The 25,959-nt window shown below is 42.2% G+C and overlaps 1 protein-coding gene across 3 annotated transcripts in view; it reads right to left on the bottom strand.

Annotated features, from left to right (window-relative positions):
• LOC126928903 (extracellular sulfatase SULF-1 homolog) overlaps positions 1–22,676 on the bottom strand; it is a 79,598-nt gene extending 56,922 nt beyond the window's left edge. For 2 of the 3 annotated variants that reach the window (XM_050744762.1, XM_050744763.1), the window contains exon 1: positions 22,289–22,676. The gene's annotated coding sequence lies outside the window, so the exon portion shown is untranslated. The remainder of the gene's footprint in view (positions 1–22,288) is intronic. The other variant, XM_050744761.1, reaches the window with a different exon arrangement.
• Positions 22,677–25,959: the final 3,283 nt, after the last annotated feature.

The raw sequence follows: 25,959 nt of genomic DNA, 5'->3' as shown, positions 1-25,959 counted from the left end.
CTGTGTATTCAGTCGCTCAGAACATCTCCTTTCATTGAAACAATTTCTTTCTTTCATTCACTCTGAACATCTAGAAAATAATAAAATAAACAACAGGAACATACAGAGATAAAGTATATTATCATCAATTAAGTAAACTTTCTATCTTTCGATGATTAAAAACTATATTCTTGGTGTATTTGTATTGAGATGTATTTTTAAATCGAGAAATTTATGAAATGTATAGTAGATCGTTTTAGCTTCCGAAGATCATCTACATGGTCGAATGTTTGCGTTTATAGACACAGTCACGTTAGAGCGTCACGGAATAGGGCGGGGTTTCGATTTGTCAAATGCCACAGGTGATGTTTGATTCTGACAACGAAAACCAAAGTGTAGAAACTTGGCTGAATTATGCGGTAAAGTACCGTAGGTACACGTCGAATCCATTCTTGAGTAACATCGCGTGTATCCGATGAATATTGCAACTTGGCAACCCGACGAAAGGGAGGATCCTGGCGTGTCACCGTCGAAACCCAGAGTTGACGTTGATTTACAACCACGCCGGCCGTCAGTCAACGTGATTTCTCGCGATAGCCGTAAGAAAACGCTGCAGCAGACCGTGAACAACGGAAAAGCGGTCGGCTCCTTTGCTATTTCTTTAATACCGAGCGAAGTTTTGCCTACTACTATTACATGATGATTAACTTGTCTTTCTGTATTTGTACCACGTGAAATATTTCTCGAACGAACGCGTCTGGCATTCGAGAGAATCCAATCATCGTCTAACTTGCAACTCGCGAAACTGCGTTCCTTTCCTTTATCTTTGAATATACTTTAACTTATTTATTACTTGTTACTTTAATATACTTTCGATTGATCAATCGAATCTGAATATATAAATAAGATAATTTAAATCTGTATTATACCAATCGATCCAGTTTGATGATATTTTTAACCCGCTTTGATACTTTATGAAAAAATTACGATCGATATTAATATTCTCGAAATAGAAATTTATTGCAAACATATACTTCACAAAAGTCGCAAAGTTATTTAAACAGGCAATTATCCGTTATATTAACAAGTCACGATTGTTAATAGGACCACCAATTTGAGGCAATTATTCAGGGTATGTATATGTATATATTTGCAATAAACGGCTTATAACTTGTCCATACATTTCCATATTGATTTCCAATTTTACTACCACAATCATGGTCGTGTCTCGTTACAGCGCTAATGAAATTTCAACAAGTTTCGTGTAACACACACAACATGTACTTAAAAATACTCTACGAGAAGTGTTCGATTACTTTCATGTGCTACTGTATATCTTCAAGCTTGATACCTTAATACGAACCGTACGTGACAAAATCAAATACATAACAAGTTTCTCAGGCTGCGACGACTGGGCGGCGATTTAACTGGTATTCTCAGCGGTATATTTCGTTTCCTGTTCCCCCGTACAGGCACCGCAGAGCGGAATAAGCCAATTAGAACTACCGCGGCGGGACAATAAAACGCGCGGCGAAAGAGTAATAACGAGCGATAAGCGGGCAAGGAAAGTTAAGTGCGATTTAATGTACTTCGCACGGGCACGGGGACAGCACCATTGTTCCTAACGCGCGGATTTGCCTTACGCGGATTATCGCGCCCTTTGTCTGCCACCCACGCGACCCACCTGCAACACCCCTTTGGTCCTACGATCCCGTTGGCTACCGGCTAATTGCTAGCTCGATCTCACCGGCTGTTTCCCGTCCGAGGAACGCGACTCGTTGCACCCAAACGATTCCGGAGATATAGTCGTTCCACGTAGTCTGCAGCGTAAATCAAACGGAGCCTTTTATGGGCCATAAAGAAGAGGAACGCGAATAACTGCCGCTGCGAAACCTTCGAAGGAATTCATTTTTACGGATTCCTTTACGACCACCCTGGCCTGATATTGATTTTATTTTCCCTCGATGTGTAATCGATTATGCGATTGGATGCTGTTGATTAAGTGGGATGAAAGCTATCGAATCAGTTTAAAGGAAGAAAGTGCAGGTAATATACTACGTGTGATTGAGGAGGTGGCGCAATGACACGATACATACAGTGTTATATTTCTACATCGTTTTACATTTTAACGTTCGTATAACAAGCTCTTCGAGGAATCGCAATTAGCAAGTTCGCGAAGACTCGCAATTGTATTTAAATGGTCGCTTTGGCGCGTGACCTTTACGAACAATGGCGCGACACGACCGTGCTACGCAAACGCACTTAAGTATTGTTACCGATATTACGATATCAGGCGACGTGACAAACAAGCTGGTTTTTCTGCAAGGAAAAGCAGATCTCGTTTGTTCGATCGCTGACAGGTTACCAGCAAGCAACGAGCTCGGTCCATTCCTTTGGACCCGCCCTAAGCGCGATCGTTGCGGGTGTTTCTCTCCCTCTCGCCCATCGCCACACCTACTTTCCTCTTTCCAGTTACCATTCCATTCCTTTCTTATTTATTCCTCTCCTGTTATGTTCCGTGTGTAAGTCACGTGGAAGCGATTGTACAGGAAGAAACTCACCCATTCGTTGGTCAGGGTTACTGCATTGTAACACCTTTCCACGTTATTTACCAGTCGAGGTGTAATTGGAACGATTTGCATTGGAATTAACGTCTGACGGATCGAAACGTTCCTTTGGTCGTCGCTCATTCACCGATTTAAAAACGATACTGCTTTACAGAAGCAAATAACAAACGAACGAAGACTACGATATCTCTGTGCTCGACGATACGATTACACGAAGGCAGGTATGCGTCTAATTAGCAAGACACGCGAAGCAGACCGAGAGAGGAGAAGAAACGCATCACAGAGTGCTCCTTCTTGATTCCGTATTTGCATCGAGATGGGTTCGATTAAAGGGAACGTATAACTCGTGGGATCGTACGCGTGGGTGGCGGCATCAGCTGACGGGCCATTAAGAAACAAGACGGCGCGTGGAATCCAAAGTGAAATTACAGCCAATGAAACGACTGGCAATTAGTCGCATATATTATGCACCGACCCAGCAGGTACATAGTACCCTGCTGAGACTCGGGGATGATCGATCGACCAGTTGAAAAGGACTTCGTCGCCCTTTATCGAGATTTCAACCCTTTTTCATAGATGCCGTGTTTCAACAGGATTAACTGGTTTCAAGAAACCATTTTTCCGGCGCGTTGCCATGGAGGAAAGCCACCAGATTTTTATCAAACCGATCTAGATTGCCAACGACGAGAGAAACGATATGTCGCGGTCTCGCAACCGCCTAGGAATCACTTCGTTTCTACACAGAAATGGCTTCTCTTTCAAATCTATGAAAGAACTGTTACATTTCCAGATTTCCCTTTGTCTTCTCGCGAGATACGCTTCGTCACGAACACGCGTCCCCCTTTTAATTAATTACTAAGGCAGAATCTTCTTGCATTCAAAGTCTCTGCATATAAAACCGTTTCAACGCTAATGCGAAATCGATTCAGATTCGCCACTGTGGCTAGAAGAAATGATACGAGCCAGGTATCGTTTTACCTCGTTCCACGAGGTATAGTCTCGGTCTATCCGTCGACAAAATAGCCATCTTCTAATCAACTAACGAAATTCCCTACTTACTTTCGATCTTCAAAACTCGCTACGAGATCTACTTCAAGCAGTAACGTGAGATCGTGACAGACTAATGGGATTTTCCTCGTCTTTTTTCTCAATTTCCAAGTTCTGCTTTTCGAACCTTATACCCTGAACGCTAATGGGATCTTCATCAAACTTGGATGCTAGGTACAAGGAACACGTATAAGGAGACCATAAATTCATGTTCGTCCCGATGAACTTGCGTGATCGAGTACGACCAGCTGTAGTCGGACTGCGAGTTATTTTAGTGGATCGAAGACTGAAAATAGTTCTACGTGGGCTTTGTAATAATTCATCGCCGGACTATTTAGAGTCCGCTTTCCCTTAATTACGTGTTGACATACGACTGTAAACAACTGATTTATTCAACCATGTTCCCACTTATGTGTATAACTCCAAGTATGCGCCTCTTTGTCTTCTCTAATTAACATTTCTTACTCATAGTGTTCTAAAAAGAAATATGTAGAAGAAAAATATTAAAAATTTTCCAAGGTTAAATTACAATTTCTTAAGTGGATTTATGGAAATGTAAATTTTCATAAACATTCGCAGTGTATACGCAACGATACAACGTTTCTTCCTTCTCTCGTTGCATCTATTCTCTGCAAATTTATCGATATATTTAAGTGACACTGACAATGATTAATAGAAAATGGTGACGCCCGATCATTTGAATTTAGACGAAACAATTTTGTTGAAATCTTCTCCTGAAATTGGGGGATTACTATTTGCTGTACATCGAATTATCGATCCCCTGGCAGAATTATCGACGTGTCCGTCGCCCATCCCACTCTTTTTCTTCCTTCAAACACAGCCACGTCTCTCGTCAGCAACGGATTCGCCACGTCGTTGACGTTTGTCAGCCCCGCTGTCGTGTCACCGATAAAACAACCCCGTACAGCCATCCACCCCACTCGAAGGAATATTTTTCGTCGGTATCGACGAGCGTCTGTCGTTCATTCCCGACGAAACACGTCTACCAAAAGAATCAATCGATCCAGCTTGGCTTCCGAGGAATATTTATCCGGTTGTTTGTTCGCGACGATTTACGAGCCACGTATGGCCACCTTGATGTCCGTGGCCATCAATTTGTCGACCCCTCAAGGTTCGCCTCGGTTGTGTATTCGGGCTTGCTCGCGACAGACGTAGGATTAAAGCTCGCGAGGAAAAAGGTGCTCGTGTAAAAAAGAACGCTGATTCACGGTGTTGCGGGCTTTAGGGAGAGAAAAAAGGAGAAAAGAAAAGAGAGAAAGAGAGAGAGAAGGACGCTCTGATCGACGCTGGCAGTCTGCTCGTAGCTGTGAGTCAGGTAAACTGATGTGGACTGATGCAAACTGGTGTAAGCGACGTGGGGGCCAGGTGAGGTCACGCAACGTCTTGGAGCACACGTCCAAGTAGCCCGGTTGACGTGAGAATGGCGTGTAATTTTCAAATGAGCCATTGAAAATACATCTAAGCACGTTATTCGTTGCGGCGTCGCGATCTTTGCACCGTGAACGCTTTTTTTCACGCCACCACGGCCACGTGATTGATTTCCACTTGAGACAGGTCCCGTTCTTTCTCGACTCGCTTAGAATGTAACGATTCGATCGAAGCGGATTTAACGCATAGAAGTGGTTTTTAATACGTTCTCCTGGTGTGTTATCAATGATGTACATTAAAGTAGACACCTGAGTATTTATCACACTTTAACTTACTTTTCTCAGATCTTAAATTCGCTACGATCTGTCTATATTCCATTCCATTATATCATTGACTTCATTATTAGAAGAAAAATCCTTCCCATCTTGAAAAAGTCCAAGTGAATAGAACCTCAAACTAGACTAAAAATTGATTCCATTAGTCCCTAAAATTTCCTGCAACCCCAATAGAGTGCCGAAGTTCGTTCGCGGAGAATCACTGGCCGGCTCGACAAGAAAGAAAGGAACCATCGGTCACAAGCACAGAGAGATCCGGCTTTATCGGTCTCGATCGCGACAGATACCCATCCCTCAGAAACAGGAGAGCCGCTCCCCTTTCACCATTCCCTGAATCGTTTCATTTCCCTTGGTCACCGGACCGAGAGAAGGATCGAGAGCCGATAACCGGCGATTGATAAATGGACAATCGATGCCCCCCAACAGACTAGGGACGTTTCGAATCGGCGTCATAAACAGCTGACCACGTTTTGGTAACATATGGCCGTACAATATTCCCAGCATCCTTACCGGACGGTGGACATCGAGTCTCTATGATTTTCCCGGTAGACCCCGACCAGTTCGTTGCGAACACAATGACACGATACCGGAGGGGAAAATTAGCTACGGAGCTCTGTAGCTGGAAGGAAAACGGCCTCCCTGTTCAGCTTTTAAACTCCGGTCTTGGGTTCTCTTTTGTTGCCAGCAATTATGTTAATTCCTGGCAAACAGCCTGTCTACAATTTTGATGTTTATCGCGCATGGCTTGAATGTCGCATTCGCATGGATATTTATTGGACAGACAGGTTTTAGGGCGCATCGACGGTACGATGGTTTTATGAAGAATTTTTGTTTGGATATGGGAATTCAACTTTGGTATTATAGTAGGGGTAGTTTAACGTGTAATAAAGGGTTTATTGACTCTTCAAGTAGATGTTTCATTGAAGTGTTTTAGGTAGAATCTAGAACCAGAATCTACTGGTTATTTTTCTTTTGATGTTTGAAGAGGAGGAAGAAGCTCGGATACATATAGTACAGCGTTTAAAGAATAATTACACGAACTAGCAATTCCTTCGAAATCTCCCCTTAATCCGCTGATCACAAAAGACAGCGCCGAAATTTACCGATGAAACTCTTTTTTTTTTTATCCAGCGAAAAACGATACTTCTCTGTGTCAGCTCGTTGAACTGGTCGAGCTTAGACGAACATATCAACTTTCGCTGTAAAATTATACAGGCCATGCAGGTTCCCGTTACATATTCTGCAGTTTAGGAATTCGCGCCCTTGTCCGATCGACAGGATAAACCTATCCCGAATTTCCTCGAATTTCTACTCTTTTATTCGTTGTTAATCGCTCGTTAACCTTTCGTGTGAAATTTCTTCTCAGTTAATTCACATAATTGAATCCTATTAAATTCATAGAGTAATTACAAGAAGGGATTCCAGGAACTTGTTCAACGTATTCTCTTGTGCATTACCTCTTCTTTCGTCTAAACTCTCCAACTTTACAAGATTTGAAGAAATTGAGGCATCTAATAACAATATGATCATTTTTTCCTTCAAATCGTACAACTTTGGAATTTCTCTTTGCGTTTTTCATGCGTAACGGACTTCTGTGGTATATCCATTGTATTTTGATATTTTTCGTACGCTGAGAAAACAATAACGCCTTTTACGTATGATTCCGCTGCTTGATCCTGAAAGGGTTAACCTCTGTTTATCCACGAGCGACACAGGCTTCATCGTCCAATACATTCTTTCAAGTTCAATTACCAGCAAACGACGTGGCTCTTTTTTTATCCCTGTTGGAGGTACAATTAGCCCATTGATCGAAGTTCCAACTTTATCGCCGCTGCTTTCGTACCCGACAATGGCTCTTAATTGCGTCTGTTTACAAAGCGGAGCATTCTCCAATTAATCAGCGGTTACTACTCGACTTATCGCACGCATGCGCTCCCTTTATCGTAGCTATTTATTCGTGGTATCGCGGCGCAGATACCAACGTACGTCGCTTAATCCGTCGCGGCACACGTCGTGCAAGAGACTCGCGCGAAATTACCTTATCGTCGTGCTCCCTCTCGCCGTTTATCGTGTTCCTCCAGCGAAACGCCACGCTTCCGCGATTCCCGCTGCAAGTTTACAAGCTGATCACACCGCGATACGACACTTTCCAGATTCACCGGGAAAAGTCTGCGGATATTTATATTCGTTTCGACCGCAACACGCTGTACGCGCTATTTTCGACGCGAGATTCGACGCTAACATCCGCGACGACTGGTCCACAATGTGCTTCTTACCAAGAAGTCTCTTGTGTTTCGTTGCCGAACGGATGTCACATGTTATTTTATGGGTTTTTATAATTGGATAGAGGAACAGGTATTCCTGTTCGAAAGTCTTAGCAACGTTAAGACCTAACGTGTTTTTGACGTTGTATCGTAATTCATCTTAATGGATCTTCAGAAGTTTGTTTAAAATCTGTAACCTATGTCAAGCATTGGTGTTTTACTAGAAAAATAGACGATAGAATCCTAAGACTTTCGGACAGAAGTGTAGCTGAATTAATATCGAATCACTCTCGTGGTATAGAACACATATTAGAGAACAAAATTCAACTTTATTTATATTAAAGTTCGATTTTATCTCTGACTTTCAGTTTACGTTATGTAGATTACTGAGTATAGACTACGTATAATATTTCAAACACAGTGTTAAGTGTGTATACAGTGTATACTATATACATAAAAAATACTGTATGCTATATACATAAAAAATATCATAAGACAAGGGGTTAGATTCCAAAGCAATTTTTACTCTTTTAAATGCAAGAATTATTTGATCATTATTAGATAACAATGCTTAACTAAACATAGCCGTGAGAGATGCGTGACTCAAGGTTGTTCAAGGCTCCCCTTAAAAACGATAAGACTCTGTTTGCACGTTTATTCGAAAGGTCGGGAATTCCATAAGAATGTCAGAGTTGAAATCGAAAAATACCATCGGAAATCAACGTGGCTCTGTTGAGGAGCTGCTGCATGCCTCGGTGAATTACCAATCTCGTTGATTAAGTTGTCCCGATGCGGGTCGATCTGATTTGTAGATTGGTCTTGTCGCGAGTCGTTGCGTGTCCGATCCCATGAATAATGAATTCGTGCGATTCACGATTCGTTCGCGATAACGCGACCGGAAAATTCATAAAACGAGCTGGTACGCGCTTCGAACGACTTCGAGCTAAACTACAAATGGGAATTTACAATTTATAAAGCTGGAGGAACGAGCGATAACACGACTCATCTATCTAGTCTCGAAATCGGGCGAGGGACAGTCAATTTGTCTCACGATGACAACGATGATATCGCCGAAGAACGTCGATGTTCTCTCGGGCGGAGCAGAAGTTAATGACCGAACAGTTAGACACCGCTGAAACGTTTATAGTATAGCGACCATTAGCCTTAACACTTTTAAGCTTCACGGTCGCCGTGTGGCGGCTGTAGTGTTGGATGGCACGAGAATTGGACGATTGCCCGGCGACAGTGTTCCCGTATCACCCCTGCCCGCGGTATTAACATTCAACGCGGACTTAAATGAGTTAAGCGTATATTTATCTTTAGCTAATGCACTTCCGCGAAAAAGCTCGCCTCGAACGAGCATCGAAACGGCATCGATCGTAAAACGTTTTATATCTGCCGCATACCTTGGCGTTTTCTGCGACGCCGTGCCTTCGCCATCGAACTCCAATAGAGAATTCTCTTCGTTGCCTCTTCTAACTCGTTTATTCAACGAGCCATTGCCTATAATACGGTGTATATAAGGTGTTACGAAAGTGAGTTTGAGGCAATTTTTTCAAAGTAATTTTATTTTATTCGATTTTTATTTTGCGCTACGAATATACGCACATGCTATCAATGAATCAGCTGACGAACCTTTCGAGTGTGCGATGAAAAATGACCTGCGAGTGAGATTGAAAGATTCGTCGTCAGCTGACGCATCGATAGTGGTATATTTCCAACGTCCTTTCTATCTTCAGAAATCTTTATATCTTAAGAAGCAAAACCTCGAATCACATTTTTGCGCACCAACTCTATTCATCGTTTCGATGTCGCGAGTCGACCTTAGAAATATTCGCCATACATTTTCTGACACAATGTATACTCCAGAACATGATATGTTACTACATTGGAAAAAAATCACTTTGCATAATCGCGTCCTCGGTTATGAGACAAGCTGAATCGGTTGCATAATCGAACAGGAAGTTATCTCGATCCTGTGTAAAAGGTAGGAGCGAAAAACACGTGGAACATAAACGTGGCGAGATTCGCTGGTGTTCACGGAATGATTTCGATCGGGGTCGGTTCTTGTGTGGCACGCGTTTCGTGCTAAGCAACCAAGCGAACGCGACACACCTGGCCGATACGGTGCACGCAATTACCGTTTAAATAATGAGATTCCCACTGGTAACCTTTTTAACACCGCGAATACCGATCAGCCAGCCGAGTGTACCACGTCAAAACATGGATTGTAAACGACGTTTCTACGCGAGGTTAAGCTCGTCAAGAGTACCGAGATAAGACTGCGACACGCGAGGATGATAATCGTGTCGCATCGGCAGTTGAAACACGCTCCAATGAAAGCGTTAATAAATTGCGGGAATATTAATTACTACGATAAGTCGCGGCAGTGGTATTCTAATGGACCTACGTCCATCAAAGAGAACGACTGTGTTGTCCATATCAATCTTCCATTCAATTTTTTCTAACCCTGCCGCATTCTTTAGGTCAGTCGCGACGCAATATCGTATGTTTTCCTACTATTAAAAAATTTAAAGGTTACAGGCGAAGAACGTGATAAATGAAGTTTCGCTATCTCCTTCAGGGAAATAATAATTTTGATGTTTTTCTTCTTAACGTTCTACATCGATTCTATATTACAAAAATTGTAGATATATTTGAGAGGAGTACGAAACAGCTATCGTCGATATATATCGTTTCTCATTCCAAGTAAAACTTTAGTTATTTATAGTAAAAATTTTTTCAAGATATTAAAAATCCTTCTGCTTGTTGAAATAATAGGAAAAATTTATAGAAAAATTAGGGTTACAATTTGAAATATGCGAAACCGTGAAACTATCAGATTCGAAAAGGACAAAGCTCCCCATTACATTTCGTCATGATAACGACTTGGAACATGATACAGAGAACTGCGCCTCAAGAAGCTCTCGAAGTGTAACAACCTCTTTTACTTTTCATCACCCCCGTTCATTTGCCAGATCTTAATTATCTCGGATTGGACGATCGTCACCAGGCTTCGGAGGACGGTTCTTCTTTCAAGCTTCTTTATCTGCTCTGGCCCGAATGGCGGTATTAGGGGAAGATTACCCCGGTCACAGGAGACGCGACCAGAAGAGAGATATTAAAGATATTATCGTGACAGAAGCGTAAAACGATTCGGATCTAGCCAAGGGTAGACTGCACAAAGGCCCCGTGACTCACACTTTCGTATATTTAACGTATCTAGCAAGGGCTGACCCTTACTTGAACAAGAAATATGCGACCAAGAACATCGAATAGATGCAATTCGACGCGTTCGTAGGATCCATTACGCCCGATTAACTTATAAATCTCCTCGAAACGAACCCGGCCCACGCGACTCTATGTGCTCGAGCACACGCTCTGGCTTTTCTATTTAATCTCCGCTGCGATTCGTCACAATTCCACGCTCTGACGAAGGAAATTGAAAAAAAGGAACCCGTGGGAGGACGTGAAAGTTTAGTTAAAAGTAGAGTGCTACTACGTCGCGTTGGACGCGTTTGGAAGTGTTTGACGAAACTATTTAGCGGGAAACTCGGCCCACGTTTAAGTGGCGTCATTTTCGTAGCCTCTAAATGGAACGTTACTTTTGTTGATACAGTATGGCGACATGGCCTAACTGGATTCACATGATGAAACATATGGTGTCTTCATAGCATATATACGCTCTATTGTGGATCTGATTTCCATTACACTAGAAGATGTCTGATTGCTTCGTTTCAGTAGAGTAAACACGTCACGGGATGAAAAATAATTAGAGTTCATGTAGTGAGAATTTAACAATTTTTCTCACTACATATCGTCTTTGTTCGATAATAGTTTACGTTCGGATGAGTAGATTTAGTCAGTGAGGGCTCGTTTAATGGGACATTGGTTATGACAATCTCGTTGCAATAAACGAAGTGTTATGTAAAACTTTACATACGTGTTTGATGTAAATTATCGTGAAATATCTTGTCACAATTTTGTATCCTCTTTTTGCATCTTAGAAGTACATGCTGCGTCGTATGAACGTGTTAATTATATACGAATAGACAGTTCATCAAGAGTACGTCTCTTATCGATATTACGGGTTCTCGAGTCATGTCTCGTTAAATATACAAGCAATCAATGGTAATAAGAATACAAAGTTCTCTCCATATTTATGGCCCGTACACGTAACAGTCGCTACACGTGGCGAGACCATAAAAGTGGGAGTGATTCATAGACGAAGGGAGTGGCCTTGATATGAGATCTTCTAATCTGCCTATAGACGCGAGTTTATTAGCCGAACGTTATGTATCAACTCGGGCCATATTCATCCGACGATTCTTCAACACGGAGTTAATGAAATATCTAATTACGGTTCGCCTTTACACGCTGAAGAACGAGGCGTAAAATAGCGAGCGGGTCGAAGCGGTCAGAGAAAAATGAATTACGAGGGTGGATGGAAATTAGTCACAGCGTGCGGCGAGACTCAATTCGTTCGCCGCCGGTCCTATTATTATTATTCCATGTTCAGGGCTCGTGTATCCATTACTGTCCATGTGTAATACCCGTGACAAATAAACAAGTGTCAACACGAGACAGCCAAAGATCTGCAAAAGGTAGAAAGAAAAGCGGCTGAACAGGGAAAAGGATTTGTTACGAGCCGCGCCGACAAACAATGGACAATAACTCTCAGACTTAGCCGTGCAAATGCGCAAACGAAGCTTCGGGCGAGCACAATTCTGCTTCGTTATTGCTGTTTAAAGCTGTTCAGACAATAAACAATTCGTTAAGTTACGATTTAATTGCGAGCAACGGTGCAGCCTATTTTAGAATTCTTTTTCAAGATTGATTTTTCTCACGATACTTGTTATATCTGATTTTTTGTGCCCATGTTTCATGACACGAAAGGTATGCTACCTGAATAAAAGGGAACACGCCAGTTGGTGGATAGACGCGACCTTTGACAAGCTTAGGAATAAATCTGCCTTTTGTTCGCGGTCAGGTCTATCGAATTCCTCGATGAACATTCCACCAGAAATTACGTTTACTTGGAAAATCCCTGACAGCTCGGTTGATTTTACATGATCCTTTTCTTCGAGAAACGTCTCCCACATTCCTCGATCTGTAAATCACGAAACCACATACAGCGGAACTAGAATTGGAGCGAGAAACACGTGCTTCCTGATAGTCTACCAATTGGCGTGAGTTCGTAAGAAGTATGGGTCGTGTCGAGGAGCAGGTGCGAAAACGAGACCAGTGGACGTGTCGAGGAAGGGGCAGGAGTCGACAATAGCTGGAAGAAAAATAAAATCCATCGCAAGGGAGAGCCAATTCGTTCTCTCGTTACCTACTTCGCTCTCTACCATCCCTTCACACTAATATGTATTGTATATACCACTTATGATATACCATACTTGATGCGACCAGCGAGCCAGATAACAAAATGTCATCGTGTTCCCTATGGAAAACCGGAGCAGATGCACGATATTAGGCAGACATTAAATACGGAGCAGGGTGTTGGCGTTCCCAGACGAAAAGCAGCCCCCTTGGCAGCCCGGTGAAAGCCATTTAGAATCTCGCCAGGGCGAGATGGTCGCGCTGCCACTTGAAAACCTTCGTTGCGGGCACAAAAAGCTAAGGGGGTGCAACGTGCAGGATTCTGGGTGCCAAAATGAAGCGACGTCTCGCTCGAGTGGCTGTGGGCCCCGACTCTGCAGGTACTTAAGATTCTTACTCCGAAATGGCTGCGGCACGAGACGATGTGTCGCACGACCTAACGACCGCCGCTGCCGCACTTCGCCCCTTTCTTGCCAACGAAATGAATTTTTCGGTTTTAAAAACCGGGCGAACTCTTCGCGCGTCGAGGGTCAACGATCGTCGCCGTCGCCGTCGCCGTAGTTGGTTGCTGCGCGGACTCGAACGAAATTACGCGCGTAATTACGAAGGGAGAAGCTCGAACGAGGAGGAGAACGCGACCTTGGTCGACGGTCGAAGACGCGAGGTAATTCGTGCGAGGAATGCGCGCATGGAAAGCCGGCAACCAGGAAGATGAATCGCGGCTACGCGGCGGGAATACGTTACGCGGCTGACTCGTGTGATTAATCGCTGTGAACTTGGCGACACGCGTTCCTGCCGATTTGATAACCGTGAATTATCGAACGTGCTTCTCCGCCGGTGATCGATGAGTTCGTCGGCCAGATCGATGCTCAACATTCTAATTGTCGACCATTTAAAATCCTCTAGGCTTTCAATTTCTATCGAACGATCATCTGACGTCTTGTTTTACGATCCCTTTGATATTCTTCTTCGCCAGTGATTTATCTTATCGTCTCTTGGATGCGTTTTCTTCGTTCTCTCCCAACAAAGAAGGCTCTAAATCTTTGCTGACGGGGCACAGAGATTCCCGAAACGATTCACGAAATCGGACGGTGGTAACCGACTGGCAAAAGCTGATAATTTCATTTACGCGAAACGCGGCGTGCAACGACCAGCGAAAAGAAGCGCGAGCGAGGAGACGAGCCGAATGGATATTGGCCTGACGGCAGCCACAATGGCTCACCATGGGCGGTCCACGGCTGAGTTACGAGCATGGGAACCATCAAATGGAATCTAACACCTACGGCGCCGTAATACGGTTTTAACCAGCCGCTGGTCAGCCGCAAATCTGCATAAAATATCGAATTTCGAATTGAAGCGCGCTGAACAGATTAAGAAGGGATATAGAGGTGTTCGTGGTTCTTGATGTTTTAATCTTTATCCGGTAAAGATTCGTGAATTTTTGAAGGAGTTCCTCGTACGGATGTACGCGAGTCGTAATTTCTAAGAAAACCGTTATAGATCTACCAGCTATAAGTATATTTAATCAACGCCTTGAAATTCAGTGGGAGAACTAGCAAAGATCGGACCGCATATACTACTTATATGCAATGCAAACAAGGGAAATAAACTTCCCATTTTCATGGCAGTTCTTGAGATAGTAATAACACTTTGGAACCTATCACTCATCTTTCGAAAAATTTATTTTCCCTGCGTCGTTGAAAACGCTTCTTACGTTAACTTCTATGAACAATAATTTCCTAGATCGCAAAACGAACTAGAAGAGAGCCACGAATATCCAAGTGGTTCTGATCCGGCTTTCCAATCGTCCAAGACGATAAAGACGTCCGCCATTGATGTGGTTCGTTACGACAATATAACGATCCCGGGGCGATACGATGCAATCAGCCTGAAGAACCCTCTTCGGCCCGCTAAAGCGCAGTGGCTGAAGATGAGCAAACACGGGGCTGACGATCGGTTTACCCGACGACTTGGCCAAAGATCAAGATACCTGGCCGCCTATAAATAGATCCATCGGCTCAATAATGAGCCGGGAGCGGTCGGTTTATCGATATCGATCGCGCAATATCGTGCCGCTCAAAATATCTGGCCGTGTAATAGAATCGATAAGAACGAACGTACGAAGAAATAACGTCGGAGGATTGAACCAGAGGCGACGCTCGATCTGCTCTCCCAGCGAAAGATCCACCGACTCTCTCGAATCGATTAGCCTCCAGCTTAAAAATAATATTTTCTTTTTTATTCGCAGGAAATGACTGGAATTAAACAAGTTGCCGTCCGGGTTGCTTCTTGAACCATTTCCTATCGACTGGTATCAAGAAGCATCGTTAACGATAAACGTGCTCCGCGATATTCATCGTTGAAAGAAAAACGTCGAGGTGACTTAGATAAGGAAATAGAAGTTGCAAAGCGAAGTGTAAAAGCACGATTAAATAATATGTAAAACGAGGTGTAGAAAGATAAAAGATAATGGAAAGCGGCCAAGTTTAATTTAATTTAGAAAATATAAAGGTGGTTGAAAGTGGATTGAAATGGCGCCACGCAGACTACGACGGAAGTTGTTCGATTGTTTGGAAGCAGATTTTTGGACGGTAATCTGGGCAATATATTTCATGATTCACAGACATTTTGCCGGGCACAATTGACAAGTTGCCAGAAAGAAAATGGCAAAACGTTGTTCCTCCGCGTCGGTGCGTTTAGATCCAAAGTCCATCCGCGGTACATGTGACGGGGCTTTCTTTCGTCGAGAGGGAAAAGTGTGGACTGCAACGTATGAAAAGTCGGAGCTGGAGAGTGCGTGCTTTAGCATGGCTGAGTGCGTGCGTTTGCACGTACGTACAAGTGCCTATTTTTACCGCCACTTAGTGTGTCGTGAGGGTGAAGTTTAGAGAAGGTTAAGAGAGACTATTTCGCGTTACAAAACTTTCTTTCTGTCTCCAGGGAATTACCTTCTACGATAAATCCGAGCGAAACAAACATCTTCGACGATGAATCTTCGAATGAAGAATGTTAGATAGCCATGAGTTATTATTATCAGTAACGAATTTTTTTCTATCTAGAAACCACAGACTGACTGTGAAAATATTTATCTAAGTTCTGTTCAAAGGTCCTGTTGTGAAGATTCACGAGACAAGATCCACAAACACAGTTTTTCATTCATTTCGTTCGCATCTCGTTCTCTCCTTCTCTCAACCACGTCACTTTCTTAAGAATTTCTAAAATTTGCTCGAGGCATTTTTAGTATTTTTGCAATATTCAATTATTAGATTGTTATTTATGCAAATTGCAAAGAAATGGAACCTCTACACAGATCTGTCTTACCTTCTAAATACTACAACACGGGTATAACGAGTATAACGAGTGTAACAAGTATAACGAGTTTGCTTTGCATATTTCGTATATGTTTAATATATGCATTCTGCACATTTTTACACACCTAAACATCTGCAATTCATCAACTGTTAATAAATTGTTTATATTATATTTCATTAACTAGCTATGTAACAGCATCGAGATTTCAAGATTACATGTTTCCCCTCGTAAGCACAAAAATTATGAGAATTTTCTACTCGACGAATATTAATAGCAAAAGTTCCTAACTACACAGAATTACCGGCCCCCATACGTACAACGCTGTGAAATAAAAACCTCTATAAACTCATCTGTAATCGATCACGTACGCCACACACACGTACGCTATACACGCAAGCTATTAACTTTTACGCATACTATTCAATACCTACTCGGTGCCTACTGACTATCGTCGTGGAAGTAGCGATCGTTCTATCTGAAACGAGGGTATAAACTTGCCTGTGCCTTGTCGTTAGTGTAGCCCGAGAAACTTATTCGCCGATAAACGCCGAACATGCGTACGATATCTGGATCCTTAACAATCGTTCCGTAAATAAATGGCGTTTAACCTCAGCGGCCTTTCGCCGCGTCACACCGCACCGTATTAATAGGAAGTTCACGTAAATCCAATCTAGAAACCATGGAACGTTTAAGTAATCTTTCACGGTGCATCGAGACGCGGGACTCGATTCCGCTTCTCGTTGGATTAAAGGTATCCGATTCACGGTGTACTTCGATTAAATTTACGATATTCAACGTATACACTAACTGCACGTTCGCAAAGAAACGTCGTTGATAATTTATCGCGACCAGTTTATAGGTTTTTGTAAAGATAATCTTGCTCGGTATTTTGTGAAAAATTATCGTTATAAGGATTAATGGATAACTGGTACGAATGTACATTATAGGAGAACGTTCCATAATGTATACTGTGTTTCTTTTCTTCTCGAGTGGATATTGTTGTTCGGATAACAATACCAAACGAATCTTAAAATATAAGATTGTTACGATGATACGAAATTGCCAGGGAGTTATCATTTGGAGTACAATCGATCGCTTATTCTACTTTCATATTTCGTGGACTACTAGGCAAATGATGGAAAGTCATCCAGGGAATTTAAGATGTTATTCGAAGAAAACAACTTGATATTTCTGGCATCGGAAACTGAAGGCTCGAAGCAGAAGAAATCGCGAAACTTTTATCGCCAACCAGACAAGATCAATATTATCGAAGGCAGAAGCAACTCACTCTGGCCACGTCCACGAAATTCTACGATAAGTTTTTCACCACCCGATAACTTTTAGCTGGTATCAACTTCTGTTTGGTAATGTTACTCCTTTTTCGGAGATCCGCCGCAATCGCCTTCGATGAGTTTACGAAAGCTGTTCGAGAAACGAGTTTTCCCAAACGCGTACCTATCACACGAGGAAAAAATTATAGAATTCAGAGAAATTGTAAAATGTTTCAATTACGGAGCTTTCCGTAATTTTTAAATTTAAAATTTAAATGTATGGTGCCATGTTTCCTAATATTTGCTTTCGCTAGTTTATACGCGTAGTCATTTTACACGCGGTAAAAAATAATTTAAAATATATATAAGAAAAGCGAGTGGATTTTTAAAATTATTTTTCTAGAAGTTTGCGCCATAAATTTTCAATTTTGCCTTATTACGCGATGAATTTTCTCGCGTGATTAATCGAACGATGCGGAATTAAACACATGCAAAATATTCCGCGTTACGATCGAATGCTTACGTAGCTGAAAAAAAAACAACAGGTAATGAACGAAGCAGCGAAGTGGCTGCTCTTTTTTTCGACCGGGTCGATTCCGCGTTGCGCGCTTATTTCAAATACACTTTTATTTTTATTTCACACATTCATCGCGAATCCAACGTTTGATTAGGTAGAATTTCACCGCGCGCCGATCGTTTCCGATGATTGCTTTTTGTTTCATTTACTTTCGAAACCGTTCCTTTCGAGTTTCCTCGCCACCGTTCGATTATTAATTCGATCCGATGATTCTTTTACGATATTCGCGCGATCTTCTTCCACAGAATCTTTAACGAACGTTCCATCGATAAACTCGTTGGACGGTAAACAAAAGTTCTGGAAAAAGTAGCCACCCACGCGCGTTCTCTTTTCAGCGACGCGTCAAAATAAACAATCTACAAGCCGATCGTTTACTGTCTTGCAACATAAAATGCGTCATATATGCAGAACAATTTATAATTATAGAGTCTTGAAGCAAGCAAAATTGCATTTCGAAATAATACCTTTATAATAAATATGTCGGCTTAGCAGGTAAATAAGAATAAAATTCCTCCTAAAAGATGAGAAAATTTACATAACTTTTAAACGCGTCTATTGTACCTTCCCTAGCATTTCTCGGTTCTCGATATATTATGTCGAAATATTCGAAATACCTCGAGATTTTTACCTGTTAAAATTATTATATAAGCAATTACGAAATAACGACTACGTGTTTCAAATCGAAAGATGGCACAAAGCGAATGATAAAATTTCAGTTTCCCTCAGTTTCGAAATGATAAATAGGATATTTTAACCAAGAAGGGTAGTATTATCCTCGGCACAGACACACCGCTAAACTTCTTCGTTTCTGAATTACATATTCCGAATCTTCTTTGAAAACGTTCCATCCTCACCAATACCGTCGCACGCAGCAATTAATCAATCGTATTCGAATAGAAACGCAACACTTAACTATTTTCATCACGAACCGCTAACCAGCAATTAATCAACTGGCATTTCGAATAGAAATACGACGCTTAATCATTTCCAGCAGCGTAACTCCGCTGAAACTAGCATCAACGGAGTTCGCAAACTATCTCAGCCAATAACCCAGAACGATATTCTACGATTTTATGTAGGTTCGCGAGGGAGAGACTGACTGGCTTCCTACCTGAATCCCCAGTTACCTGACGCCCTCGTTTCAACCACCGCCAACAAATCACATCGATAACGAACGTCCATCTTCGCCCACATCGTGCTGCCCTCGTTTCGCGTTAATGTCACTCCACGTTCGTACGAATCGAGCCAAGCTCTGGATATATTCGCGATTCGTTCTGAGCGAGCGAGAACACGCTCGATTGCCTCGTTCGCCAGTGGATTTCGAATTTACTGGCATTTCGCGCGAAGAAACTTTATGCCGAACGCGACCGAGCATTGAACGCAACGTTCGCTTCCACTTCAATTAGAACATCCTTCGTTTCCCCTTTGACGAGCCTTATATAGGGAAATCTTAAAAAGACGCACCGCCTGATCACGGAAATTTATAGAATTAGAGAAATTTTTCGTCCATTGGCTATTTATCTCTTTCAAAGTTTTATCTCCTATAATTAGGCGCGAAAGTAATTTTGAAGCAACGAAGAAATTTCGACGTCCGATAATATCCAAAGAATGGAGATGAGGAAGATAAATTTCTAAAAAATGCAAAATTGATAAAAATATATAGAAACGTCTACGCTGAGATTAAAGAAACGAAAAGGAATCTCGTAAAATTTTTAGTCGATGCATCATATGTCCGTTTCAAGGAATAGGAGAAGAATTTGGAGAAATTTCTATTCGATGGGTGGTTCGTTTTAACCTTTCAATGGGGAAACTTTCCTTCTTTTGCTATAGGAGCTCCTTTCGAGGTCTGCAAATTTCCGTGAAACTCCTTTGAGCCAAGCTTCAAGGATGCCTCTTTGAGACCCGTTCTTAGAGTCAAGTCCGTTGTGCATAGGACACTAATTCGATGTACGAGTATGGTAATAGAGTACTAATTAGAGCGCTTAGAGAACAGCAATAATGAAAAGATCACTTTTAGGGAGTTCTAAGTGTATCCTACTTAGGAAAGCTTCCCCGATAGTCGGGTCTGAGTCACGTCACAGAAGATGCTGTCCCATACCGGGAACTAATTTAGCATAAAACACATGTCAGAGGTGAAACAATTACACCGTTGGATGGGTCGGGTTACTGCAACGCTCGCAAACTATGATACCAGGGATAAAACGAAAGAAGAAAAGAGAAGCGCGATCTAGATGGGCCGTTCCTTTTACGAGCGAACGTACAATGAGTCGTTAGTCATCTCATCGAACTTGCGAACTCTAGAACGCAGGTGTCTATGTTCGTGGATCGGTTCTACGCTACACCAATTCCTACACGATCGACCTTTAGCGTATGTCACCGCTTTCGCCACACGCACCGTCAAGCGGTCATTCAATGAAAGTCGATGATCGACGAGGAATTGCTGATTATAGATCGATCGGTGTACGCGATAAAAATGTTTAATGTAAACTGACAGGTATGGAGGAAAATTTCTTTACGGTTTCAGTGAATGTTATAAAGTCGTTGGCCGTCGAAGTAACTTGTCATAGTCAAAGAGAAATGCGTCAACCTTTTTGTTTGAGAAATAGCTGCTCAGGTGTTCAAAGTTTATTTCTCGGAGTTTTCATATTTAGATTGGATTATTCAAAGCATCGAGAGTGTTTTGGAATATATTTCCTACGCTACTAGTCTTTCAGCCCACGTTCATTTAACATCGCTGATTCAAAGCGATCGGATTTCCATGCAGTTACACGGTAACGTTGTTGTATCGTCTAACGAGCGGTATAGAGATTTTTAATGTACACACGACAAAGCTTTGATAGGGTAATTGCCTCTAACCATTGCCACTTTCGTCCACGGAACATCCCATCCATTATGTTCTCGAATAATTTTATTATATCGTCGAACGTATAATGGCACGCTCTTCCATTGAATCACCAACTCGAAATACCAGACGTAACGCGATTATCGTATCAAAATCGAATTCGGGTAGTTTCTACAATTTCGATTCCGTTTCGCTACAGCACATTCCAAACTGAAGTATTTCAATGCATTCAGAGTCTTCGAACAAAGATTCTCCACGAAGAAACCAACGTTCCATCGAAAAATTATTCCGGAGAGCGTCGAATTCCTTTGGTCGGCGCGAAATAAAACGCGCCTATAAAATATTCGAAACTCGGTCCTCCAGGGACCTACAACTAACTTATATTCGCTCCAGACTGCATATCGACCCTCGGAACACGTGCATTTGACGTTTTTCTTTTTTTTGTTTTTTTATTTGCAATTCCACGAAGTGACCAAGAGATTGGGACTAAAACAGGCCTGTATCGCCCGATTCTACCGCAGGGAACCACTGTTTCCGGTAGGAGAGCCGCGAATTCGTCGGCCGGAAACTTCAGTGGCGGAACAATGCGCGCCATAGTTTCGAAACTGATCGCGTGAACCGCGTAAAGCGGAGGCGATTTACGTAATACCAAAGATTACTAAACAGAAGAATCGATGATAGTCGGTTTGTTTGAGTATCTGTTGGAAGGTATTTTTTTCTTTGGAACACCGTCGATGACGTCTCAAGATAAAATACAAAGTCATAATTCAAGCTAATTCTATCGGTATCGAATAGAATGAATTGCAAATTACTGTGTATTTTTCTACTTGATTTAAAGGGGACGGTGTATAATATCGATATTTGATGAATTGAGCAATAAACTGCTTCGTAATGTATCATTGCGTGATTAATCGATATAAATTAACGCTACATCGAATAAATCAAAATATTAGAATTTTATAAAAGTTATATCAAATATGTAAATCAATAATACAAGTGCATCGAAATTTCTTATATCTATATGAAAACGTTTCTTCTTTAAGTTTCAATGACTTTAAGTTCAGCAATTTATCAATCTCAACAGATTTCAATAATCCTAGATTTAAAAATCTTTCAGTTTCGCAAAATTTCAACGACCTAAACTCACAAAATTTCCAGTGAAATTTTCGAAATCCAAAATTTAAAAAATCCAAGACAAATTTTCACCAAATTCCAACAATCCTATAATGAATCCTACAATTTCGCCAAATTGCAACAATCTTAAGTACGTGATTAACTTATCAACGCATCACCTTAAACATCCTACAAATTTACCTACTGATTTCAAATTTCAATCGTTCACAGAGGAAAGTAGAAAGGGAATCAAGTTTTGCTACTCACTGGCGTCTTAATGAAACAGAATCCTCTTCGGTTCCTCTTCGTTCGTAGAAACGTTCCTGGATCCCGGGGCGACGTGCACGTCGCGTGGTTTGCCGCGGATGGAGAGTTCCGACCGGGAGCCGGTTTCGAGACGTATCGGCTGACAAGACAAGACTGAGACGAAGGAGAGGAAAGAAAGAGAGAGAGGAAGAAGCGCACGTGGCGGGAAGGCAAAGAGCGCGACCGCAAAAACGGTAAGCTACGACACGACCTCGGCGACGGTCGCAACGAGACTGAACTTCCAGCCAGGCCGCCGCTCCAGTCTGGAAACAGCTGCTCCGCTAGCCAGCGCCAGAAAACTACTCCGTCGCCTGGCGGACCGGCAAGCCGCGCCAAGTGTATCTTCCACGAGTGCCGATCGGTCCGTGGAAGGGGCACGGCGTAGAAAAATCACGTTTCACCCTATTGGTACCGCCTGATCCGCCTGTTGTTCTCCTACTGTAGTTGATCGAGTTTGCAGGATCGAGAGAGGTCGTCTCCATAGTGGGGTGTTAAGTAGCAGTCAATTAGAACTCTGCTCTTGGAGTTTTCCAATGAATTTCTTTGAATTTTCATTCGAAGGTTCACTGTGGGTTTCTTTATAATTAAATATTGGTAAAGCTTCTGGTTTCATTCGTAACTTGTTGGATGAAGGCAGAATGATAATTGTGTTGATGGTGTGTTTGTTGAATCATAGATCGTCATTTATTGGTTCAGCTCCAAAATCGTCTGAATATTCTGTCTATATTTCCTATACCATCTATACTTTCTCTTTTATTAAGTATATTTCAATTTCCCTCACGTACCTCAGGTTTGGAATTATGGATGGTTAAAGGAATTGTTCAGCGTTCGTTCCGTCCCTCGATACATGTTACTGCACATAAAGCACGTACGTGGAAAATATGTTCCTATTTCTTTTGCTTATTTCAAAGCGTAGATTCATCTCCAGTGGTATCGACATGCATTTATGAACCACCTTATATATAGCTTGAATTAAATCGATTCTCCAATCCAATCATGTGTTCGATAACGCACAACTAATTAACCAATTCATTTCATTCAAACGCGCGTATAATTCCAACAACTTGGACCGAAGATTCGTGGAAAAAGAGCGAAAAGAATATCTGCTGGTGGCAGGATAACGTATCGCGGGTGTAACAGGCAAGGCGCCTCCATGGTATCGGGGCCATTACCTGAAAAAGCGAATACTCCCCTTCACTGACAGCTGCTCTCACGTGTAAATATTTACATTTCGTATGAGGCCCGGGGTCGTTCACACAAGACCTGCAACTTGCAGCCCAACGTTGCGCAGTGCGCCTGAATGCAACGAATGGGAATGCAAATTTAGAACGAAGAACCACCTACTTCTCCCCCGAAGCGTTCCTCGATCACCTCGTAAAATATCTACGGTGAAAAAAAAAAAAAAAAATATATATACGACGGCTGTAAAACGCTACGTCAAAACTATGTCATTCTTCCGTGTCACCAATAAACGAATCGTCAGGATCATAAAGATCCAACATACGAAACATGACTGGAAAAACGATCGAAAGCCAGACTCGCAAACGATTCGATAAATTTTTCACATATATACGCGTTCGCGTTCGAGGGAGCGAACGATGTAACCGTACCAGCCTTTTATACCAGAATGCTAGTGTACCTTTACCGCGTTTACCCTGTCATTTACCTTACTAGTCGTTGCAAACCAACACCTGTGCCGTAACGCGTTAGTCCCAGGTTATTACGAATAGCGTATCGTCGCCTAAATTCCACCTGTCACGACTACCACGTTTATTGGCCTAAATTCGAGAGGAAAGTTTCGTTCCAGATTGTCTAACGACCGAGGATGATGGCGTAGTTGGAATCGAACGATCCCAAACCCTAGCTGATAACGGCAAATTTGGAGAATCCTGCATCGTGCGTGTCACCCTAAAGCTTATCAGTGCTTTTAACCAGGATTTAGACCCGTGTGTTCTAGACTCACTTAAGGCATGCGCGCCGACAACAGACCATGGCAAATATTAACCTAGGCGCTATCTTCGATACGGGTACGCTTCCTGTCTTTCGTTAATGTCTTTCATCCCTAGCTGAATATGTTTCCTTTTTTTTTAATCTCCTTCGATAGGATTTTATGGTCTAAAATAGTTTTTAGAATTATGTTATGCTTTTCGTTGCTATTAAAACAAGGATCGTTCTTTTCCAGAAAATGCATAATTTTCACGTTAGAAACATCGTAATCTCGTTGCTCGCAGATTGTTTCTTTAAAAATGCACGAAGACAAAATCCCAACATTTGCGTCTGTCTAAGAGTCGAGCAATTAAGGCTAAACTGCCGTTTTAACGAATACGTCAGAGCTATCAAATATACACACAGATTCTTATGAGTGTACTCGCACAGATAGTTAAATATTTCATTCAGAACAGTCACATGTATATCAGGATACTCATACTGTAACTACAACTTGAATCTTAAATAATTAAGACGACGCAACGTATGCGTCAGTAGCTGCAACGCGTTAACCTCGAGTAATTATAGCTCGACGTCGACTGTAATCAAAACTTAGGAAGTGCTTAAGCTCCTCCAGAGTCCGGCACCCTTAAACACTCGACGTTGCTGAAACATTCTTCTCTTTTTGCCACTCGTCTTGGACCTCCCTTCAACAGTCTATCCGCGTGTCGTCTCGCGAGAAACAAATCATAGCTCTCGTCGGTCATCGAAAAGGCAGAGGCCACTTGTTCAGACCGGGCAGCCGTCGTTCTCAAGTATTCAGCCAGCCGAACACACTAGGCATCGTACTCGCTTTGACCGAGTCGCATGCATAACTAAGTCTTCGTCGATCGGCTATTTATTTAGACTCGAGGCTCGAAACTCGATGGCGCCAGAATATTTGCGATATTGCGGAGACTGGTTCGAGTGGGCGGTCCAGGTGAAATGTTTATACGTTTTCGTAGAAGCTGCACGCTCAGGCCTCTTCCTCTTCAGGTGGGAAAACCGACGAAATATACCATGAAAGGGCCAACTTATACGCGAGACCGAACGTTAACGTTTCTGCAGTCGATTGCAATTTTGAGAACGGCTCTGTTACTTGAAAGTGGAAACCGTGATAAATTCGATTTATAAATGCTTCGATGTACAAACGCTGGGACACAAAGTAAAGAGAAGTACCTAAACTTCGAGTTGCTGTGTATTCGATTGCAATCCAGAGTGTCACTCGAAAATAATCAAACCGAACATAGAAATTTCGGGAAATTGGTGGACCTTCTGATGTACAAAGGATGCACGTTGAACTATAAATTTTGGCCTGAGTCTCCTATATTAAATTACACTTTAGCTTCGCTAGTTAGAATACACGATCGAAGCAGCACAGTACCCCTCGTATTCACTGCGACAACCCATTATTATCGGACGAGTAAAAGTTTCCAAGGGGAATCTACAGAGATGGAAATATCTGAATAACGGATACCAAGAAGTTTCGTTCTCATCGAAAAGGAATAATACTTATCGCTTTAGTATGTAATTCCATCGCGATTGTTATGATTGTATGTGCACGTTCCGTGCAGCGTGAGCGCAAACAGTCAGCGATCTTCTTCTGGTAAGTTCACGAGTTTGGTCAAAAACGAGCAACTAAGCGACTCGTTCCGACCTGCCACATA

The sequence above is a fragment of the Bombus affinis genome, chromosome 2 (assembly GCF_024516045.1).
Source record: "Bombus affinis isolate iyBomAffi1 chromosome 2, iyBomAffi1.2, whole genome shotgun sequence".
NCBI lineage: Eukaryota > Metazoa > Arthropoda > Insecta > Hymenoptera > Apidae > Bombus > Bombus affinis.
Note: the sequence above shows the minus strand (reverse complement) of the source record. Positions and strands in the feature narration are given on the sequence as shown.